Source organism: Vidua macroura, chromosome 19 (assembly GCF_024509145.1).
Source record: "Vidua macroura isolate BioBank_ID:100142 chromosome 19, ASM2450914v1, whole genome shotgun sequence".
Lineage (NCBI taxonomy): Eukaryota > Metazoa > Chordata > Aves > Passeriformes > Viduidae > Vidua > Vidua macroura.
Genome location: NC_071589.1, coordinates 7,712,565 through 7,731,862, shown reverse-complemented (window position 1 = coordinate 7,731,862; position 19,298 = coordinate 7,712,565).

The following is a 19,298-nucleotide window of genomic DNA, read 5'->3' as shown; positions in this document are numbered from 1 at the left end:
CCTAACAAGTATACTCCTTTTCAATGGCCAGTTGTATCTGAACTGTGTCAGCTTGTGGCCAAGCACAGTTTGGGTTCTACTGCATTTGCTAATATGCTATGGTCCTAACCACTGAGGAAGTAACTCCCTTTGATATGAAGCAATTGGCAAAACTAATGTTTACAACTGTCCAATATATGGTTTTTGAATGTGCATGGAAAGGCAGCGCTGAGAAACAGGAGTTAAAAAATCTAAAGGTTCTGCAAGAGGACCCATGTTATAGGGCAGGGTCTACCACCAGTGGGAAATACAAGACTCCAAGCCAGGGTGCATCCATTAATACTGGCACAGGTGAAGGAATTGGGACTGCAGGCACTGTTTAAAGTAACTAACATGGCAAACCCTACCCAAATATATTCCAAAATCAGAAAAGGGGTCAAAGAACCATATCTACAGTTAATAGAGAGATTACAGGATGCAATGGAAAAACAAATGGTTAATGTTGAAGTCAGAAATCATTTAATTTTGCAATTGGCAAAAGACAATGCCAGTGAGGACTGCTGAAGGACCATAGAACTGCTACCTGATGAAAATCCATCACTAAATGACTTGATAAATGCCTGTGCTAAGGTTGGATCTAATTCTCATAACATGACTACATTAGCAGAGTCCATAGCAGCTGCTATAAAAAGCTACATTGCTACCAAATGTAAACAACAAGGCCCCATGAAGGTAAACTGTCCCCAAAAGTCCTTTCCACATGGGATGTTTCAAGGAAAAAGGGAGCAAATGCAAGCTGCAACTGATGTGGAAGGACTGGACATGCAACCAAGGTATGCAGGTCCAAATTTCATTTTAATGGTCAATCTCTCAAGAACCAGGGAAACAGGAAACCAAGCATGAAAGGGAATTGCATGACAACACAAGTAATTTCCTACCCTCCAGTAAAAGCCTATGTGATCAGCTCACAGGAAGGACTCAAAGAGCAGCTGGAATGTGCCCACCTCCATTACAGTAACCATAAGCACCACAAAGGTACATAACATCCCTCTTGAGGCTCGGGGCCCTATTGGGAAAGGATTGTGTCCGCTGTTAATTGGAACATCCAGTGCCACAATGCAAGGTATCATTGTGTACCCTGGTGTTGTTGATGCAGATTTTACTGGACAAATACATGCAATGGTTTCCACCCCTACTCCACCTGTGACTATTCCTGAAAAAAACAGAATTGCTCAACTTACCCTTTTAAGTCTTCTGTACCCAAAACAGTTTCTAGGGAATGAGGAGACCAAGGCTTCGGATCAACAGGACAGCCTCAGGGGAACTGGACTCAGGACATGGGTGATCAAAGATCTAATATGGTTTGTACTCTCACGATGCCTAAGGCAAAGCCTTCACAGATAAAGATCAGTGGGATGATTGACACAGGGGCAGACATCACTAACATCTCTGCCAACATTTGGCCTTCATTATGGCCTACTACACCTGCAGGATCTGCCATTGCTGGCCTTGAAGGGACCACACAGAACTGCTTGAGCAGCAATCCTGTGTTGATCAAAAATGCTGAGGGCCAAAAAGCTACAATCTGGCCATATATCCATTGCTGCATCACTGAACCGGTGGGGGAGGGATGTTTTGTCTGTGTGGGGAGTCCAGGTGGGGACAGATTTTTAACAGGGGCCACAGTTTTAAAGGGCTTAAGATATCCCACACCAGCTCTGAAATGGCTTACAACTCAGCCTGTGTGCCCCTTGAGAAAGCGAAGCTAGACACCCTACAATAATTAGTACAAGAACAGCTAACGCAAGGACACATAGAGCTATCTATGAGCTCTTGGAACACCCCTGTATTTGTTGTAAAAAAGAAATCTGGTAAATGGAAGTTGCTCCATGACCTAAGAAAAATCAATTTGGTGATGGAGGGCATGGGGGCTTTGCAAGTTGGTATGCCTTCTTCTACAATAATACCTGCCTCCTGGCACATCCTGATTGTGGACCTGAAGGATTGTTTTTTCACTATTCCACTGCACCCAGACGATACCCCAAAAGTTTGCTTTTATAGTGCCTTCCATTAATAACGCTGCACCAGTGCAATGTTATCAATGGTGAGTTCTTTCCCAAGGCATGAGAAACAGTCCCACAATCTGTCAATGGTACATTGCACAAGTATTCTCATCAGTGAGAAAACAATTTCCAGGGGCATACTGTTATCACTACATGGATGACATTTTGATTGCAACCCAAACAAAAAAGGAACTCTCACAGATTCAGCCAAATGTGTTGCAAGCATTAAAACATTTGGGCTGCAAGTAGCATCAGAGAAGGTGCAGCAGCAAGCAGCCTGAAAATATTTGGGACTCAATGAACCAAACTGTACAGCCATAAGTAATTCAATTTTCAACCAGAATTCAGACTCTAAATGGTGCACAAAACCTTTTGGTACTATCAATTGGGTCAGATTGTATCTAGGATTAACCAATTCAAAACTAGCACCCTTATTTGTCCTCCTAAAAGGTGATTCTGAATTAACTTCCCCCAGAAAATTAACCCCAGAGGCAAAAGCTGCTCTCAAAACAGTAGAGCAAGCTATCACAAACTGACAAGTCCACCGGATATGCTCAGAAGCGTGTATCACTGTGTTCATTCTTATTGTTAATTGTAATCCTACAGGTATTATTGGACAGTGGAATACACACTGGCCTGACCCTTTCCACATTATAGAGTGGGTGTTTTTACACCCAACCAAAAAAGACCAACCAAAAAAGATGGCACCAATGGTCTTTGAGCTAATTGCACAGTTAATATCAAATGCAGTCAATTTGCAAACACGTGTTTGCAACTGAATGCTAGAGATCCTTCCAAAATTATTATTCCTGTGACATAAGAGCAGTTTGGATGGTGTTTTGCCAACTGTACAGCCTTGCAAAGTGTTTTGCAAAATTTTTCTGGACTAATCACTTACCACTTACCAAGCTATAGATTGCTAACGTTATCTCTAACAGAGATAGAGTTACTATCTCTGAAACCCCTAAATAGCCGAACACCCTTAAAAGGTGCTACAGTGTTTACTGATCATTCTGGGAAAACAGGAATGGCCATTGTGACATGGAAAGAGGAAGCTGAGTGGCAAACATTGGAGGGATATGAGAGAGCATCACCTCAAATAGCAGAACTATGGGCTGTAGCTATGGCTTTACAGCATTTTCCCCACACTCCTCTAAATGTTGTAACTGATTCTGCATATGTGGCTGACATCACGCCAAGATTAGACCAAGCATTACTAAAGGAGATTGATAATTCACAACTATTTAAATTACTAGAAACTCTATGCCTTACTATCCAAGACAGAACATGCCCTTATTACATCAGGAGTCACACAAGTTTACCAGGTTTTATCACAGAGGGCAACACCAGAGCAGATATGCTAGCTAGCCCTGCTTGGACAGCACCACAACAAGATACGCTAGCACAAGCAAAAGCATCACATGACTTTTTCCACCAAGGTGTTCAAGCCTTACAGCAGCAATTTCAGCTGTTAAACACAGACACTTGTAATATTGTTAACACCTGAGCTGCACCACTACAGATGGGGGTGAACCCCCGTGGGTTACACGCTTTGTAAATCTGGCAAACTGATGTCACACACATCCCTGAATTGGGCCATTTAAAATATGCACATCTCAATTGATACTTTTTCATCATCAATGTGAGCTACAATACACACAGAAGAAAAAGGTCGGGATGTCATCACATGCTGGCAATCAGCTTTTGCAGCTTTGGGCATCCCTCACACCATCAAAACAGACAATGGCCTTTCATACATTTCACAGAAAACTAGACAGTTTCTACAGCTCTGGAGTGTGTCATGCCAAACCGGTATTCCCCATTTAGCAACTGGACAAGCAATAGTGGAAAGAGCACACAGTACTTTAAAAGGTATACTTAATAAACAAAAAGGAGGTATGCGTGGTGAGACCCCACAGAGCAGAAGAGCTAATATACACTAAATCATTTAACAGTATTAAAAAAGTCCCAGAACCCTGTTACTTTAAATCACTTCTTATCAGTACAATCATCCTGTGATGTTCAGCTGCCCAAACCCCAGGTAATAGTGAGAGACCTCCTCACCAATATATGGGGGGAGCGGGGGGGGGGGGGGCGGTGCTTAGGATCTTATTACTTGAGGACAGGGATATGCATGTGTTTCAAAAGACAGTGGGACATGTTGGATACCTGCCAGATGTATCCAGCCTGCACTACCTCCTGCCTGGGACTGCAGCATCCTCCTGATGACCCCTCAACAGATATCACAGAGCCGTGTAACCAGAACATTTGATCACCTACTTCATGGAATCTAGAGCTCTTGAAGTGACAGTTCATATAAGGACTTCATTTGTTTACAAATTATTTTTTCCTGTTTACAAACTCTTCTTTCTGTTTATCAATTGTTTCTCTGCTAGTTGGGTTTTTATCAAACAGTTCTAAGTGTTAAATAGTTTCTTATTTTTAGAGTTAAATTGTAACTTGTTGTTGTAGTGTACAGCTACGCAAACGGAGCAAAAAGGCTTTGTGAATTTGAAATGGGAGTTTCTGTTTCCTAAACCTAAAGCTGGAGTTTCTATTCTGTATTTTTACATGTATTCATCCTTCCCCCTGAAGTTATTCCCATTGGATCTTACCTAAAATGTATTCATGCTGGGCATTGTTCTATTGGTTTCACCTTATCTCTTATTTTCCCCTATAAAACCTATGTCTCGACCCCAGACCATTGTCACTTGTATGTGTGGCGTTCGAGCAAATACAACCTACTTTGGACTGCACAAGAAGTGTCCAATCTCTTGAGTCTCTTTATCCCAGTTTTGATTGCGCTCTCTAAATGACTCTGCCTGTATCAAACGAACCCACAAAGGTGTTTGTTGCTTCTCTCCGGCTGCTTCCAGAAGCGCCCAGCCAGCGCCCCGGGAAAGAGGAGCCGGGTGAAAACAAGGAAGTCGGAGAGAAAAGAAGCAACAAGTGGCACCCAAACACGGGGCTCTGATACGGCAGCTGTTTTTAAAGCGCAACAGATAGCGCTCCGGTTTGGGGCTTTTCCAGACGCTGATTTCCACCGCCGTCACCGCGGGAGACACGGCTGCTGATGCCACCACCATTGAGCCGTCAGCGCCAGAGTCCGCCCAGCAGGAAAAGCCTCTTGGACCACGGCGAGTCCAAGGGGGTTTCCGCTCCTTCTGCTCTGCCCCAGCAGCACTATCGCCGCTGAGAAACTGTTCTGGCTCCTGCCCGATTCCAGGTTTCCAGCGGAGTGAAGACGCAGCTTCTGCACACCCCAGAAGACGACTTCAGACCAGGAACTGCTGTTCTTTTTTTGTTTTCTAAGGGTCAACGGTTCGGTAAGATTCAATACTAATGCGGGAGGGCCCCGGTTAGTGGATCTGGGTGGAGGCACCCCTGTTCCCACGGAGGGAAAGGGCACGTGAGCGCGCAGCGTGCGGTGTGCCGCCGTCGGTTTTTAGACTTTTTTAGTTTTTTTTCTTTGTTTTTTCAGCAGCAGGCGGGTGAGGCTTGCTGGTGGGCAGAATGGGTGGGAAATTGTCCACACAGCAGAAAGAGATTTATAACCAAGTAAAAGTAACCCTGACAGAGTCAGGAGAAAGTTTTTCTAAAAGTTTTGTGAAAAAATTTATAAAGTGGTTGATTTTAAGATTTCCAAACATCTCAGCTCAGGATGTGAGGAAAATGGGTTTTTGGAAGCATGTTGGGGCAGTTTTAGCAGAAGGCACCAAGAAAGGGGATCCTTCAGTGAAAAAAGGCTTCATGAGGATCTTTTTGTTAGTTTATGATATTGTCAAAGAAGGTGCAGACAGTCGGGAAATGCGGGAAACTGAAAAGAGTCCATCTGCTTTGTTTTCCCCTTCTCCCCGATCCCCACGGTCTGAAAATGCTAATCGCTCTGTTGAAACTTCTCTTCCTAACGCCTCTTCTGATTCTTTTCACAGTTGTGTCCCAAAAATGCTGTACTCCTTCTAACCCCTTCCCTCAACCCCCACAGGATGAACCACCACAAGATGGCGGCGGCTGCGTGGTGGGGGTCTTTGTCTCATCACAAGATGGACAAAGAAGCGTGGTGGGAACTCCTCCTTCCCAGGTACCCCCCCACACCAGTCCCTGACCCTCCTTCCCTTTCTCCTGACCCCTCCTCCTCCTCTTTTGCGGCAGACCAAATCCCTCTCAGGTGCTGTTGCAGGCCTCCACCCACAGCACCGCCCCTCCAGGTGGTTCCTTCAGCTCCACCCCTCGAGGTTGCACCACCCGATCCTGCCCCGCTCCACACAGCATCACTAACCTCAACCACTCCCACACCAGCCTCCACCCCCGAGCCTCCGGACCCTGCCCCCCCTCCTCCTGCTTCCCAAGCCCCGGCCTCTGATTCCCATGGCGAAGGGAAAGGCGGGGAAGCCGAAGCTGGGAAAGAGAAAGCAAGCAAGGATTCAAATTCCTTGTTTCTCGCGCCAGTGTTGTACAACGCAAGAGGGCAAAACCCAGATGGGAACCACTTTCATACGAAAGCATAAAGGAACTCAGCAAAACAAAATGTGAATATGGACAATAAAGCAAATTTTTTAGGAGCATGTTAAAGGCAACTTTCAATTCTAACACCTTAGTTCCCGCTGATTTAAAGCACTTGTTCAGTTGCTTGCTCCCTCCATCAGAATACAGAATGTGGGAAAGAACTTGGAAAAGGTTTGCAGGAGACCTTCTTCCAGGAATTTTGCAGAGTCCCGATTATGCAAAAGATATAGAGGATGATGAGATCACCCTCGAACATCTTGTGGGTGAAGGGGATTGGAACCAAGCCCAAGAACAAGCAGCAGGGATTCCAAAACCAGTGTTAGACCTCACAAAAGACGCAGCAGAACGGGCATTTCTTAGTATGCCCTCAAAAGAACCTATAATACCTTATATCGCTCTCAAGCAATCTGTTTCAGAGCCATTCATGGATTTTGTTGATCGAGTGAGAGACACGGTCGAGAAAAAGGTGGAAGGGCAAGAAGCATGAGACGAAATCACGTTTGAAATTGTCACCACAAATGCAAATGATGCCTGTCGGTGAGTCATCATGGCTCTTCCAGCGTCTCCTCCACCTACGCTGGATCGGCTCATCGAGGAGTGCACAAGAAAAGCCACACTGATGGCAGAGGACTTGGTGGAAAGTCCTCAGGAAAAAGTGGTTGCTCCAACATCAGCAACCCCAGAAACTCCAACATCGAGTTCTCCTCCTCCCAAACGCAGGTGTTTTTACTGCAATCAGGAAGGCCATTTCATCAGCCAATGCCCGTTTCGGGGGACAGTGACTCCTCGGGGGGGAGGGAGTGGGGAGAGAAGTCTCCAACCAGTAAAAAACTAACTGGGGAGCGCGGATCCACCCCCCGTGATGATACAAATGGGGTGGGTCAAGGGGTTGTTGAAGACCCCACAGATGACGCAGTTGCGTCAAACAGGAAACGCCGCAAGGGAGGAAGAGAACCCTATTTCCTGTTTTTCCTTTATACTGGCAGAATTTTTATAGTTAGTTTACCCTGTTGTATGATTTCATTTTTCTTTCAGACTAGCAGGATGTCAATTCCTACATTCCTGCTCCTCATTTGGCTCCAGAAAAGCAGGAGAATGAGGACTGGTTAAAGGGCATGTTTAAGGGCTGGGATCTTTCTGGGTGGGTGTTGTCCCTTCTAAAGGACATTTGTTATTTTGTAGTTGCAATCTTTTTAGTTTTGCTATCATTTGGGATTTTTAAGTGAATCATTTCTAGCATTGCCTCCTCCAAGTCTGCAGCCTCCGCACCTGTTGTAGTTGCTGCTGCCACCACGAGAGGAGAATGGTGCGAAGATGGAAAACAAAACAACACTGCAGTTTGATAGCCGCAGTTTCTCCTTCCCCCAAAGCTCCGTTCATTTTATTAAACAAAAAAGAGGGAGATGTTGTAGTGTACAGCTACGCAAATGGAGCAAAAAGGCTTTGTGAATTTGAAATGGGAGTTTCTGTTTCCTAAACCTAAAGCTGGAGTTTCTATTCTGTATTTTTACATGTATTCATCCTTCCCCCTGAAGTTATTCCCATTGGATTTTACCCATAATGTATTCATGCTGGGCATTGTTCTATTGGTTTCACCTTATCTCTTATTTTCCCCTATAAAACCTATGTCTCGACCCCAGACCATTGTCACTTGTATGTGCGGCGTTCGAGCAAATACAACCTACTTTGGACTGCACAAGAAGTGTCCAATCTCTTGAGTCTCTTTATCCCGGTTTTGGTCACGCTCTCTAAATGGCTCTGCCTGTATCAAACGAACCCACAAAGGTGTTTGTTGCTTCTCTCCGGCTGCTCCCAGAAGCACCTGGCCAGTGCCCCGGGAAAGAGGAGCCGGGCGAAAACAAGGAAGTCGGAGAGAAAAGAAGCAACAACTTGTAACTATAACTAGGTCGCCTGTGGCATGCTAGCCCAAAGGACTGTGATCCCATCTAACAGCTCCTAGACATGAGTGCTGCAGCTCAAGTGGTACATGGAACGCATTGCTAGCTGGAGAAGCTAGGTTTGTCAAATTAAGTAAAAGGCCTCATTCAAATTGAACCAATGCCGTCTCCTGCCACCCTGTTTGCAAAGGGCCCTTGCAGATAGGTGACAGAGACCAGGCTGCAATTTTTAATAAAGAAAGGAAGGGGGAGATGTTACTGTACAAGCTGGCTTGTACTGGGCAATTAATTCAGTTATAAATAAGAAACTCAGCCTGATTCCAGAAATCAGCCCCTGGGTTGACAGACAGGGTGCTCAACCAATGCTGTTCCATCCTAAGCTGCAGACATCTCACTGGTCAGGCAGCTGGGCAGTTTTAAGAGCAGACCAATGAGCATTTTAGACTGGGATGTTTAAAACCCCCTATATAAGGCTGGGTTCATACAGTGTATTTATGACCCCTGGATCGGCCCATGTTGCATCCCGGAGTTTGGGTTTAGATTAGGGTTTTTAATTTATGTTAAAATAAGTCAAGTTCTGTAATCCCGCGTTTCCCCCGTGTTGTTCCCGCCCGCGGTTTCTGGCCCCATGTTGCCTGCTGCCGGCTCTTACCCCTGTGCCGCTCCTGTAACCACCCTGCCGTCCAGCCCCAGGAAACCCCGTGCTGGCCACCCCGAGCCACACGGTCCCGCTCAGCCCGCTCTGGCTCGGTGCCCGCCCCTGCGGGGTTCTCTGGTTGGTCGCTGTTGCTGGCGTCACCGCCACGGCAGCCGCCCCTATTGGGCGGCCGGCCGTGGATCCTCTCGCCACGCCCCTCCATAAAACCCTATCCCACCGGCAGTCAGCCGCCATTTTCTCCCATGCGAGTGCCGGGAGCGGTCGCGTCTTTCCATCGAACCGCGCCACGTGACCAATAAACCGTTCCTGCCAAGCACGGAGTAAATGGACAAATTCCTTCCTCTTTGCCGGGTCCCTAGCGCACGGTAACAGCGGTTGGCCAGCCCACGCGCCCGAGACACGGAGCCGTGTCCGGGAACCCGCGGCAGCAAACCCTGGTAGCACGTGGAAGCTACACCACAGCCGGGCTCCCAAGAGCCGCGTGCGGCCGGGGAGAGCAAAAACCCACGCCGCAATTGGCACCCGAACGTGGTGCCGAGGCCAGCGCTGAGCTGATTGCGTGGACGGAGGTTCACCGCGGAGCTCCAGGAACAGCGCCGGGAGCCGCCGCCGCCGGCCAGGGGCCGCGCTGCCGCCAAGGGGGGAGCGCCGCCGCCAAGCCAGAGCGGGCAGCGATCCGCGCCAGACCACAGCTCCGTGCCGGACGGAAACCAAGAGCAGGGGCTCTCCAAAGTACGTCAGTGAAGTCTCCGTCGCCCACGAGGGACCAGACAGTGTGTCCCGCGTGGGACAGGAAGTGCAAACTTTCGCAGCCAGGAGGGCGGAAGAAAGAACACTTCCCGGGACTCCCGGACCCTGGTAGCAGCTTTTCTTTGCAGAGACTTCAGTCTGGTAAGTATTAGTCGTGGAAACGTGTCCAGCTAATAGGGGGAGGGCTGGCCGTGTTCCCGAGGTTGGGACGTGCAGCGCGCAGCACGAACGGCAGCCGCTGGAGTCGCCTGCGTTTTCTTGCTTTTTTTTCCTCTTTTTTACTGCCCCAGAGGTGAGGTGGTTTGGGTGGAAGAAGCATGGGGACCGTGCTATCTGCCCAACAAAAGGAATTTTATTCCCAAGTTAAAGAAATCCTTTTGGTGAAGGGCCGATACCCAAAAAATTTAGTTAAGAAATTTGTCCGGTGGTTGTTCTTTGCTTTCCCCCGTCTGTCTACCGAGGACGCGCGCAAAACAGAATTTTGGGAGCAAGTGGGAAAAAGGCTAGCAGAGGGGATCGGTAGGGATCCCTCCATAGATGACTGCTTCCCTAAATTCCATTTGTTGATCACGGATGTAGTAAAATCAGACCCCGCGCGAAACTCGGTTGGGGAAAGGAAAGAACCATCCGGAAAATCTGTTACTCCCTCTGAATCTGTTTCCCCATCCCCTTCTCCTACCCCTTCTTCCCCTAACCTGGGTGGGCGAGGGGGGGCACCCCGTCAGTCTGAGACGCAGGGCAGCTCCACAAACGTGGACTGTGCGCCTGGCTCCCCCAAGCCACCCCGGCGTCCCCGCCTTAGCGAGATCGGTCGATTCGCTGAGGCCACGACCCTAAACCCCTTTTCCAATCCCTTGTTCCCAGTTGAAAATCCCAGTTTCGGCGCTACCCCCGCGCAGTTCTGTTTCTTTAAACCCCTTTCTTTGTCCCCCTGAGGAGGCTGAGGCCACGTGGTCGATCTCTTTGTCTTCCCAAGATGGAGGGCGGCCACATGGCAGGGTCTCTTCTTCCCACAACCCCTTTCTGTTCTTTGTTCCTGGTGTCCCCGCCTTTGACCCAACCCCCACCTGCCTCCCCGTGGGCGTGGGCGCCGCCCCCTCGGGAGTTCAGGTTACTCCCTCACCCATTGTTCTCCCTCGAATGGGTGTTCCCTCCAGTCCTTTGCATGTCGTCCCTGCTGAGTCATCAACTCCGCCCTCCTCCACCGGGGAGAGCTCTGCCATCTCCACCCCGCTGCCTGAGGGAGGCAGCCCCCGTCCTATTGCCCGTACCCTGTCCCCATCTTCCCATGGGTCCCGGAGATCCGGGCGGGAGGGAAGAGGGGGGAGGGAGGAGCGGGAACCCCTATCCCCATCTTCCCATGGGCCCCGGAGAGCCGGGCGGGAGGGAAGAGGAGGGGGGGGGGGACGGGAACCCCTACCTCCAAGTTCCCATGGGCCCCAGACGTCTGGGCGGGAGGGAAAAGGAGAGGGGGGGGAATCGGAGCCCCTGCCTCCACATTCCCATGGATCCCGGAGACCCGGGAGGGAGGGAAGCAGGGGGATGTGGGTTTCTGAGCATTTTCCAGATTCCGTGGAATGGGTCGAGCCGACAGATGAGAGGCATGTAGAGGGATCGGAGGTTCAGGACAAGTCTGTCCTGGAAGTGGCATCCATGAACACTGCTGCCTTGGATGCCGTGCCTCCAAAGAACGCTGGTCCGAAGCAGCCTCCAGCAAGACGCCAGTGCTTCCACTGCAATCAGAGAGGACATTTTGTGGTTCAATGTCCGTTTCTGGGCAGGGCACCCCCAGGGACAGTGGGAGGGGGGAGAGGGGGGGGAGGGAGATCCCATTCTCCCAAAAAACTGAAGGAACAACGCGTACCTGCCTCGCGTGAAGATAAAAGTAAGGCAGGCCACAGCACCTTAAGGAGAGCTGTGAGTTATCAAGTAACTGTGCAGGTGGTAGTTCAGAACATCAGGGTGCCTTTGAGCGTGGCAGATGACCCCACCAATTGGGGGGTTGCATCAAACCGCAGGCGACGCAAAAGAAAAAGGACCCTACAATCTCCCTAAAAAAATGTTTTTCCCCAAAGCCCCAGTCTGTGTGTGTCCCAAATCCCCATGTTTGTAATAAAGTTGTCCCAGTTTCCCTATCCCTAAACACCCTGAGAAGAACCAGCCCCAGCACCATCTCCAGGCCCTCTCCACCTGCGTAGCAGTCACCGCAGTTGCAGCACCAGAAGAAGCTGGGAGAAGAGGCCACCGCTTGAGAGACTGAATCAACACCACTGCTTTCTTTTTATATTTTATTAAGCGGGGAGATGTTGCATCCCGGAGTTTGGGTTTAGATTAGGGTTTTTAATTTATGTTAAAATAAGTCAAGTTCTGTAATCCCGCGTTTCCCCCGTGTTGTTCCCGCCCGCGGTTTCTGGCCCCATGTTGCCTGCTGCCGGCTCTTACCCCTGTGCCGCTCCTGTAACCACCCTGCCGTCCAGCCCCAGGAAACCCCATGCTGGCCGCCCCGAGCCACACGGTCCCGCTCAGCCCGCTCTGGCTCGGTGCCCGCCCCTGCGGGGTTCTCTGGTTGGTCGCTGTTGCTGGCGTCACCGCCACGGCAGCCGCCCCTATTGGGCGGCCGGCCGTGGATCCTCTCGCCACGCCCCTCCATAAAACCCTATCCCACCGGCAGTCAGCCGCCATTTTCTCCCATGCGAGTGCCGGGAGCGGTCGCGTCTTTCCATCGAACCGCGCCACGTGACCAATAAACCGTTCCTGCCAAGCACGGAGTAAATGGACAAATTCCTTCCTCTTTGCCGGGTCCCTAGCGCACGGTAACAGCGGTTGGCCAGCCCACGCGCCCGAGACACGGAGCCGTGTCCGGGAACCCGCGGCAGCAAACCCCGGTAGCACGTGGAAGCTACGCCACAGCCGGGCTCCCAAGAGCCGCGTGCGGCCGGGGAGAGCAAAAACCCACGCCGCAGGCCCGGGTGCCCGGCCAGGCCAGGGAGATCCTCGACTGACCAGTCCGCAGGGAGGGGCTGATGGCATGTGGATAGCTCCACCGAAATAGGCAAGAGGACACTCGGGCTGCTGTATTCCTTGAGGATTTATTATCGGAAAAGCAGAGGGCGAGGGAAAAACGGAGGGAGCAGGGAGACAATCACTCAAGTAGGGAGCAGGCTCTGAGTGCCCTGAGAGAATGCAGGACTGGGTATATAACAGGAGAGGAGTGGGAGTGGTTGGGATACAAATGGTCCAATGGGGTAAGGGCCAAAGGGAGGAGTAAGGATGGGGTGACATACAAGGGACCAGTGAGGGTACGGGGAAGGAGTGGCTATACCAGGTGAGCCAATGGGGGTAATAGAAACGAAGAACTTTCTAGAATCAGGGAGTACATTAAACATTGATTGACAATAACAATCAATGGAGGGTACAACATGTGACTGACAGGTCCCTTTAGATTTCCGTTGCCTCCCAAGGGAGTGCAGGGGCCCCTCCCACAATACAGTAAAACAAAACACTCTCTATTGCCACATGGACATTGGGGTGTGTGTAATCCCTGTCTCTGACCACCAACTCCACATAATGTGGCCCCCCACATAATACTACTGTACCCCTTCCTGTGGTGGGAAACCACATCATAATTACCCCTTTTATCAAACCACAGTCATTATCTTAAAACCAGGTAAGATACCTGCCTTCCACAACTCCAACAGGAAGGTTATTTCCAAACCTAATCATATCAACTATTACAAATATCTTTCTTCTTTCAAATTTGTCTATAAACAGTAACATGGATAAATATGTTTTTCTTTGCACCATTATTGTCCTTCTGTTTGGACACCGCATTTATTTACTCTTCTGAGAGGGTTTTACCAGAGGGTGCCCAGGACCAGCCCATCTTAATCTCAATTTCAAGATACCAGCACTTCTCTGCAACCATTTATGTTCATTATCCACTCAAGTTCCATTTCCTTGCACAAATTCCCAACATTAATAACATGGATATTGACAGAAAATCAGTTTTCCCTCACCTTAGGCAGGAATTGAAAGCAAAGCATTGTATGTGAACAAAAAACAGGTATAGATTATGAAGGAAAAGTCTTCAACAGTAATAAATGCACAATGATTCATCAATCTGTTTTTTTTTAACACATGACAATTAATTAATTTGAACTGCAAAAGTTCACATTATCACAAGGAAAAGTGATAATTAAAAATACTACAATATTGTTTATCTGTTTATTTTTATGGTCTATTTTTCTATTCTCCAAAATGAAATGAATAAACTTATCTTACAGTTTCCAATTTATACATGTTAATGTTATTAGTATATACAGATTACCGAAAATCTTCAGGTGTTACTTGTTTGGCCACGTGGATTCCCAGACTGTGATGTAAGCTCTGAGTCCTTGCTCACAAAATTTGTTGTTGTTGTTTTTGCAATATTCAAGTCTACTGTATGTGCAAACTGTATAAAGAAAAATTAGCCCAATTTCCAAGTGTGTGGAAACACATTTCTAGAACTTTAAGTCAGATTGCATTTGATAGGGTGTCTCAGGCTTAAAGTTGTTTTTATTTGCAAGACTTATTTAAAAGCATAAACCTTTCATGATATTTTACTAAATTCAATTTCACCTGTCTTTTCTATAACATTCTAAAACCCGCATTTGACTTTATCTGTGTTGTACAAAAATAAGATACTGCTGTGAACATTTTCAATGGGAGTTTGTAGAAAGACCAAACCACAAACAGCTTCTGCTAATGAAGAAGCTATTTCACAACAGAAGCCTCGTGGAGCAGGAAACTGAAGACAGAGCAGCACTTTGCCCAGAGCTGGAAGACACTTGTAGTGATAAAATAAATATAATTTAGCTGTTTCACCAACCTGTATTTACATAAGTTCTGAAAATGCCCAGGTGCACTGCCCTTTTTCAAGGCTCTATCATTATTAGGTTGTTACAACCCTGTGGTTTCAAACCCCTAACTTTTTGTTCCTGTCATATTCACTATTTTGTAGTCTTTAAAAGAAATAGGAAAGGAACTCCTTACTAATTTGTAAAATATTATTTACTCAATAGGTAGATGTTTTTTTTCAAGCAGTCACTCCCAAACTCCCATAGCTACAAATAGAAATTATAAAGTACCAGATACCTTCACTCAACTCTTTGAGAAACACTGCATTTCTATGAACAAAAACTATCACCAGTATCACTTTTCTTATTCCATAAAAACTTTTATTGTCTTTTTCCTTCCCTAAGATGGGCAAGCACATGTGCCAGTGGCTGCACTGTGACCAGAACAAGAACATGGTGTGAAATCTGTACACTCAATATCTGACTTAACTAACAGATAAAGCCAACAAGTGACTTGGGAAGCGAGGAATAAAAAAGTTAAAAGATTGAAATTCCAATCTTAAAGGGAATGTGCCTTCACATTAGAAGAAAGATTTCAAACTAATTTTCCCATCCATACAAATATCTACTTGGTATTTACAGGCAAAAGAAAAAACAAAACAAAACAAAACAAAACCAAAAAAAAAAAAAAAAAAAAAAAAAAAAAAAAACCAAACAAACAACAAAAAAAAAAAGGCCAGACACAAACCAAAAAAAAAAGGAAAAGATGGGGGTGGGGGGAAGGCAATGACATTATCTGGACAGCATGTTCCTGTGGGGTTTTGTCTGGAGCACAGGGGTACAGGCAGTATCTACAGACAGACTGTCAATAAAAAGCACAAGTGAGTGGCTCCTGTTTTACACCCCATCCCCTCCACTCTGCCTTCCCATGCAGGTCCCTCCAGAAGAGCTCAACAGCTTCATTCCTAACTTCAAAACATGAATACCCACAGAAGGAAGGTTCTTTCAGAGCAGAAATGCTCTATTAGTAGTAAATTAAAAGTTAAACATTTGTCAGGTTAGGGGATTTAGATGAGGAACATGAAGCTGTTTTATTAAACTAATTTCTTAATTGAGTGCAGATTCCTGTGCATTTGAAATCATGCTCTTACAGTTTTATCTTTGAGAAGTAAAAAAGATTATTTCAATGGGCTAAGGCAGGCTTACTTTCCTGGAGTTCTTTGGAATGGATATCTTGCATGATTGAGCAGAGCTTTTTACAATTCTCAAAGCAATTTACTGGGATTGAGAACAAAATTTTTGGTAGAGCAAGTTGTTCAGTCCTGGATGATTACTTCTTATTTCAAAACAATTACAATAAAGAGAAAATGGATTACGTTCCTGTAAAAATACGACTCTTTCTAAGTAGCAGCAAAGAAACACATGGATACACAATTATAGCTGACTAAAGAAAAAAAAGACAGTCCACATTTTGCCCAAATGTGCCAAATTAAAACTCACTGCTTCTTCATTTTTAATAATTTCAAAAGAGCTATATAAAGTAGGATACATCCCCCCAGTAATCAGTAACATGCTTTTTCCCATTCTGTGTTATTGGTTCCCGTTCCATGCAGGCTGGAAGTAGATGGTGCAATGCTGAACCACAACACAAGCAGAGCAAGGGTATTGCTTGGGACTGAACCTCAGATTATTGGATCAAATAAAATGGAAAGCTGTTGCTTTGCTCTGCACTTATTCCACTGACAAAATACTTCTGCCAGCTCTGGAAATAGGAACTTTTAATTGAAAAGCTTTGGGTTGTGTTCCTCATACAACTGCATTCCATTTGCTCTCTGGAACTTCAAGTGGGGGAAGGAAAGCAGCCTCAGTTTTCAAAGGTTTTTGCAAATGTTACTGACGCCTATTTGAAAAATTGAGACCTCACCAGCTTCTGTCTGAGGAGGGAAAGCAGGAGATAAATTCATTTAAATCTGTGATAAGGTTATTGAACAAAATTAAATACAATAAAAATAATTTAGCAGCCAGAGAAAAATGTAGAGACACAGAGATTTGAACTCTCAGGCTCTTCATTCAAGTAATCAAATAGTCAGCAGAATTTTAACGTTTACATAAATATCTTGCTTTCAAACATTTACTAAGTCAAAAGCGCATCATTTAGACATTATCAAGTCACATCACTAACATCTAAATCCGGTTCTGCATCAGAGTTCATACAACTCCTGAAGCCCACAGAGCCCCACATTTCCCTAAAACTTGGGACAACATAAGGAAAGCGACACTTGAAAAGGCAGCCTGTGATTAATGTGAATTTATAAGGATCAATGAGAACTAGAGATGTACCAATATATGGGTCTGTCATTGAATCCCAACAATCTATTCCAAGGTTCCCAGTTATTTGCTAATAGCAGATCTCTTCAGTGGAAGGCATTTGTACCTAGCAGCAGAATAGCAAACAAACTTGGGGAGGGATACAAGGTCTTTTTCCCCCTTTCACAAAATTCTTCTGCATAACAAGGCTTCAATCATCCTCACCTGCAGCTTCACCCTGCCTTATGCCAAACCACTGACAGGATGTCGGCTACTATCAAGGCTTCATAAATATAGTGATTGCTTGCAAAAAAATCACTTTTCCAAAAGACAGAGGGCCACATTCCTTAATCTTCACAGTGCACAGACATAACTGACAACAAAGTACATGAGAAAGTGTCGCGGTGTGCTCGGTGTTGTGCATTTGATGGGGGTGCGACACCTCCCCCAGGACCCTGAGCCTCCTAGGCAGTCGCTGGTGGATCAACATAGGAATGCGAGATGGGCCTTGCTTATTTATCCGAGGATTGTTTATTAAACCATAAGGGTGAAAACAAAAGCACTCATAACTCAAATGTAGAACAGAGGCAAGGACCATGAACAAAGGCAAGGCAGTGGGTTTTAAGGGACAGGACCAGGTTGGCGTTTAGGGCTGGGAACCAATAACAAAGGGACTGGGGAGGAACACAAGGTGGGGATTACAATGTTTAAACCAATAGGGAGTTACAGGGGAGGAGAACAGTCTAACTAAACCAATGAGGCATCAAAGGATACAAAAATGACAGGGAAATCTCTGGAAAAATGGGTAGGTATGAGGGAGGACTGATAGCTAGGATTAAACCAATGCCTCAGGGGAAGAGGGGGGGGATACAAAACCAACTATTGAAAACAATAATATAACAAAAACACACCACAACAAGAAAATACAATAAAGGACCAAAAAAAAAAAAAAAAAAAAAAAAAAAAAAAAAAAAAAAAGACATAAAAGGAGCAAAATCTGAAGATTAATGCATATTGTAACATCTGTGTTCCCCTCTCATTTACATCTCTGGGCAAAGACAGCCAGCACTGCATCACAGTAGAGACAGACAAGACACATTTTTCATGCAGCAATAGCCCATCTTTCTTTTTCACAGCTCATATTTATACAGTTTTCTAAAAGCATAATGTTTAATTGTAATTGGTTAGTAACTTGTTGCTTCCCAGTTCATTGGTTAGTAGTTGCTAGAGTATGTGCTTGCCAAAACTATCTTCCCTAAAGATGTTTACATTCATTTTCATTGGTACAAGGATGATTCTCACTGTGACAAATTCCTTTCTCACAGTTACTTGTCAGGCCAGCTGTAAGCCGTACTTAGCTGAAGTACCAGACCTCAGCCATTATTTTACAAGGGTAACAAGGCTCTTATTTTATAAGGCTTTACTTATATGCAACAATCCATCCTTTGTTATTTATGCAAAGGGTTGTGTATCCTGATGTTAAAACACTTTGCACCTGTAAGGCCATTATCTTATTAAGACTATTACTGCTCATCTGCTAGATACAGGATAAGATACATGGGATACAGATCGCAATCAATAGAAACTTATCAAATACAATAATGTCACTGACAAAGACACTCACATTATAGGAGAACTAAAGGATAATGTCCAAAGTCTCCTAGGAAATGGAAATAAATGGCTACTGTTCTAAAGTTCATATGGCTGGAGCTCAGGGGCCGTGCTGTTTAGGCAGGATGAAGTACTTTAGCTGGAAATGCTGACTTAGACATTACTGAATGTCTTTCTGGAAGCATGAAACAGGGAATAACTGAAGGTCAGTAGGAACACAATACCATGAGAGATGGCTGGCTGCCTCTGTAAGCTTGCAGACACAGCCATGTCCTGGCAGTCCTTCTCCTACTATTGCCTTGGCCATGAGAGCTGGATGGTGATTAGGTCATTTCTCCTCTCACTGGGCCTCATCTCCATGGAGGTGATCAATGTTTGTCTAGACAAGCAGCAGGTAATCACTTTAGACCTGTTGGTGATAAAACACATGAATACCCTCTCCCTAGGTTAGTAAATCAGCTAGCCCTTGCCATTGTATACTCAGCTGGGGGTCCTTACATAGAAGCTTTTAGAAATTGGTTCTGCACATACAAATCTTCAGAGCAGTATCATTCTGCCGGGGATCAAATTTGATGATCTGCTTTCAAAATTTCTAGTGTAAATATTGCAATATTTAAATGTTCTTGAGGATCCATATTCCCCCTTCTTTGTTTTTTCAGCAACATGTGTGTCTCTTGTTATAACATGA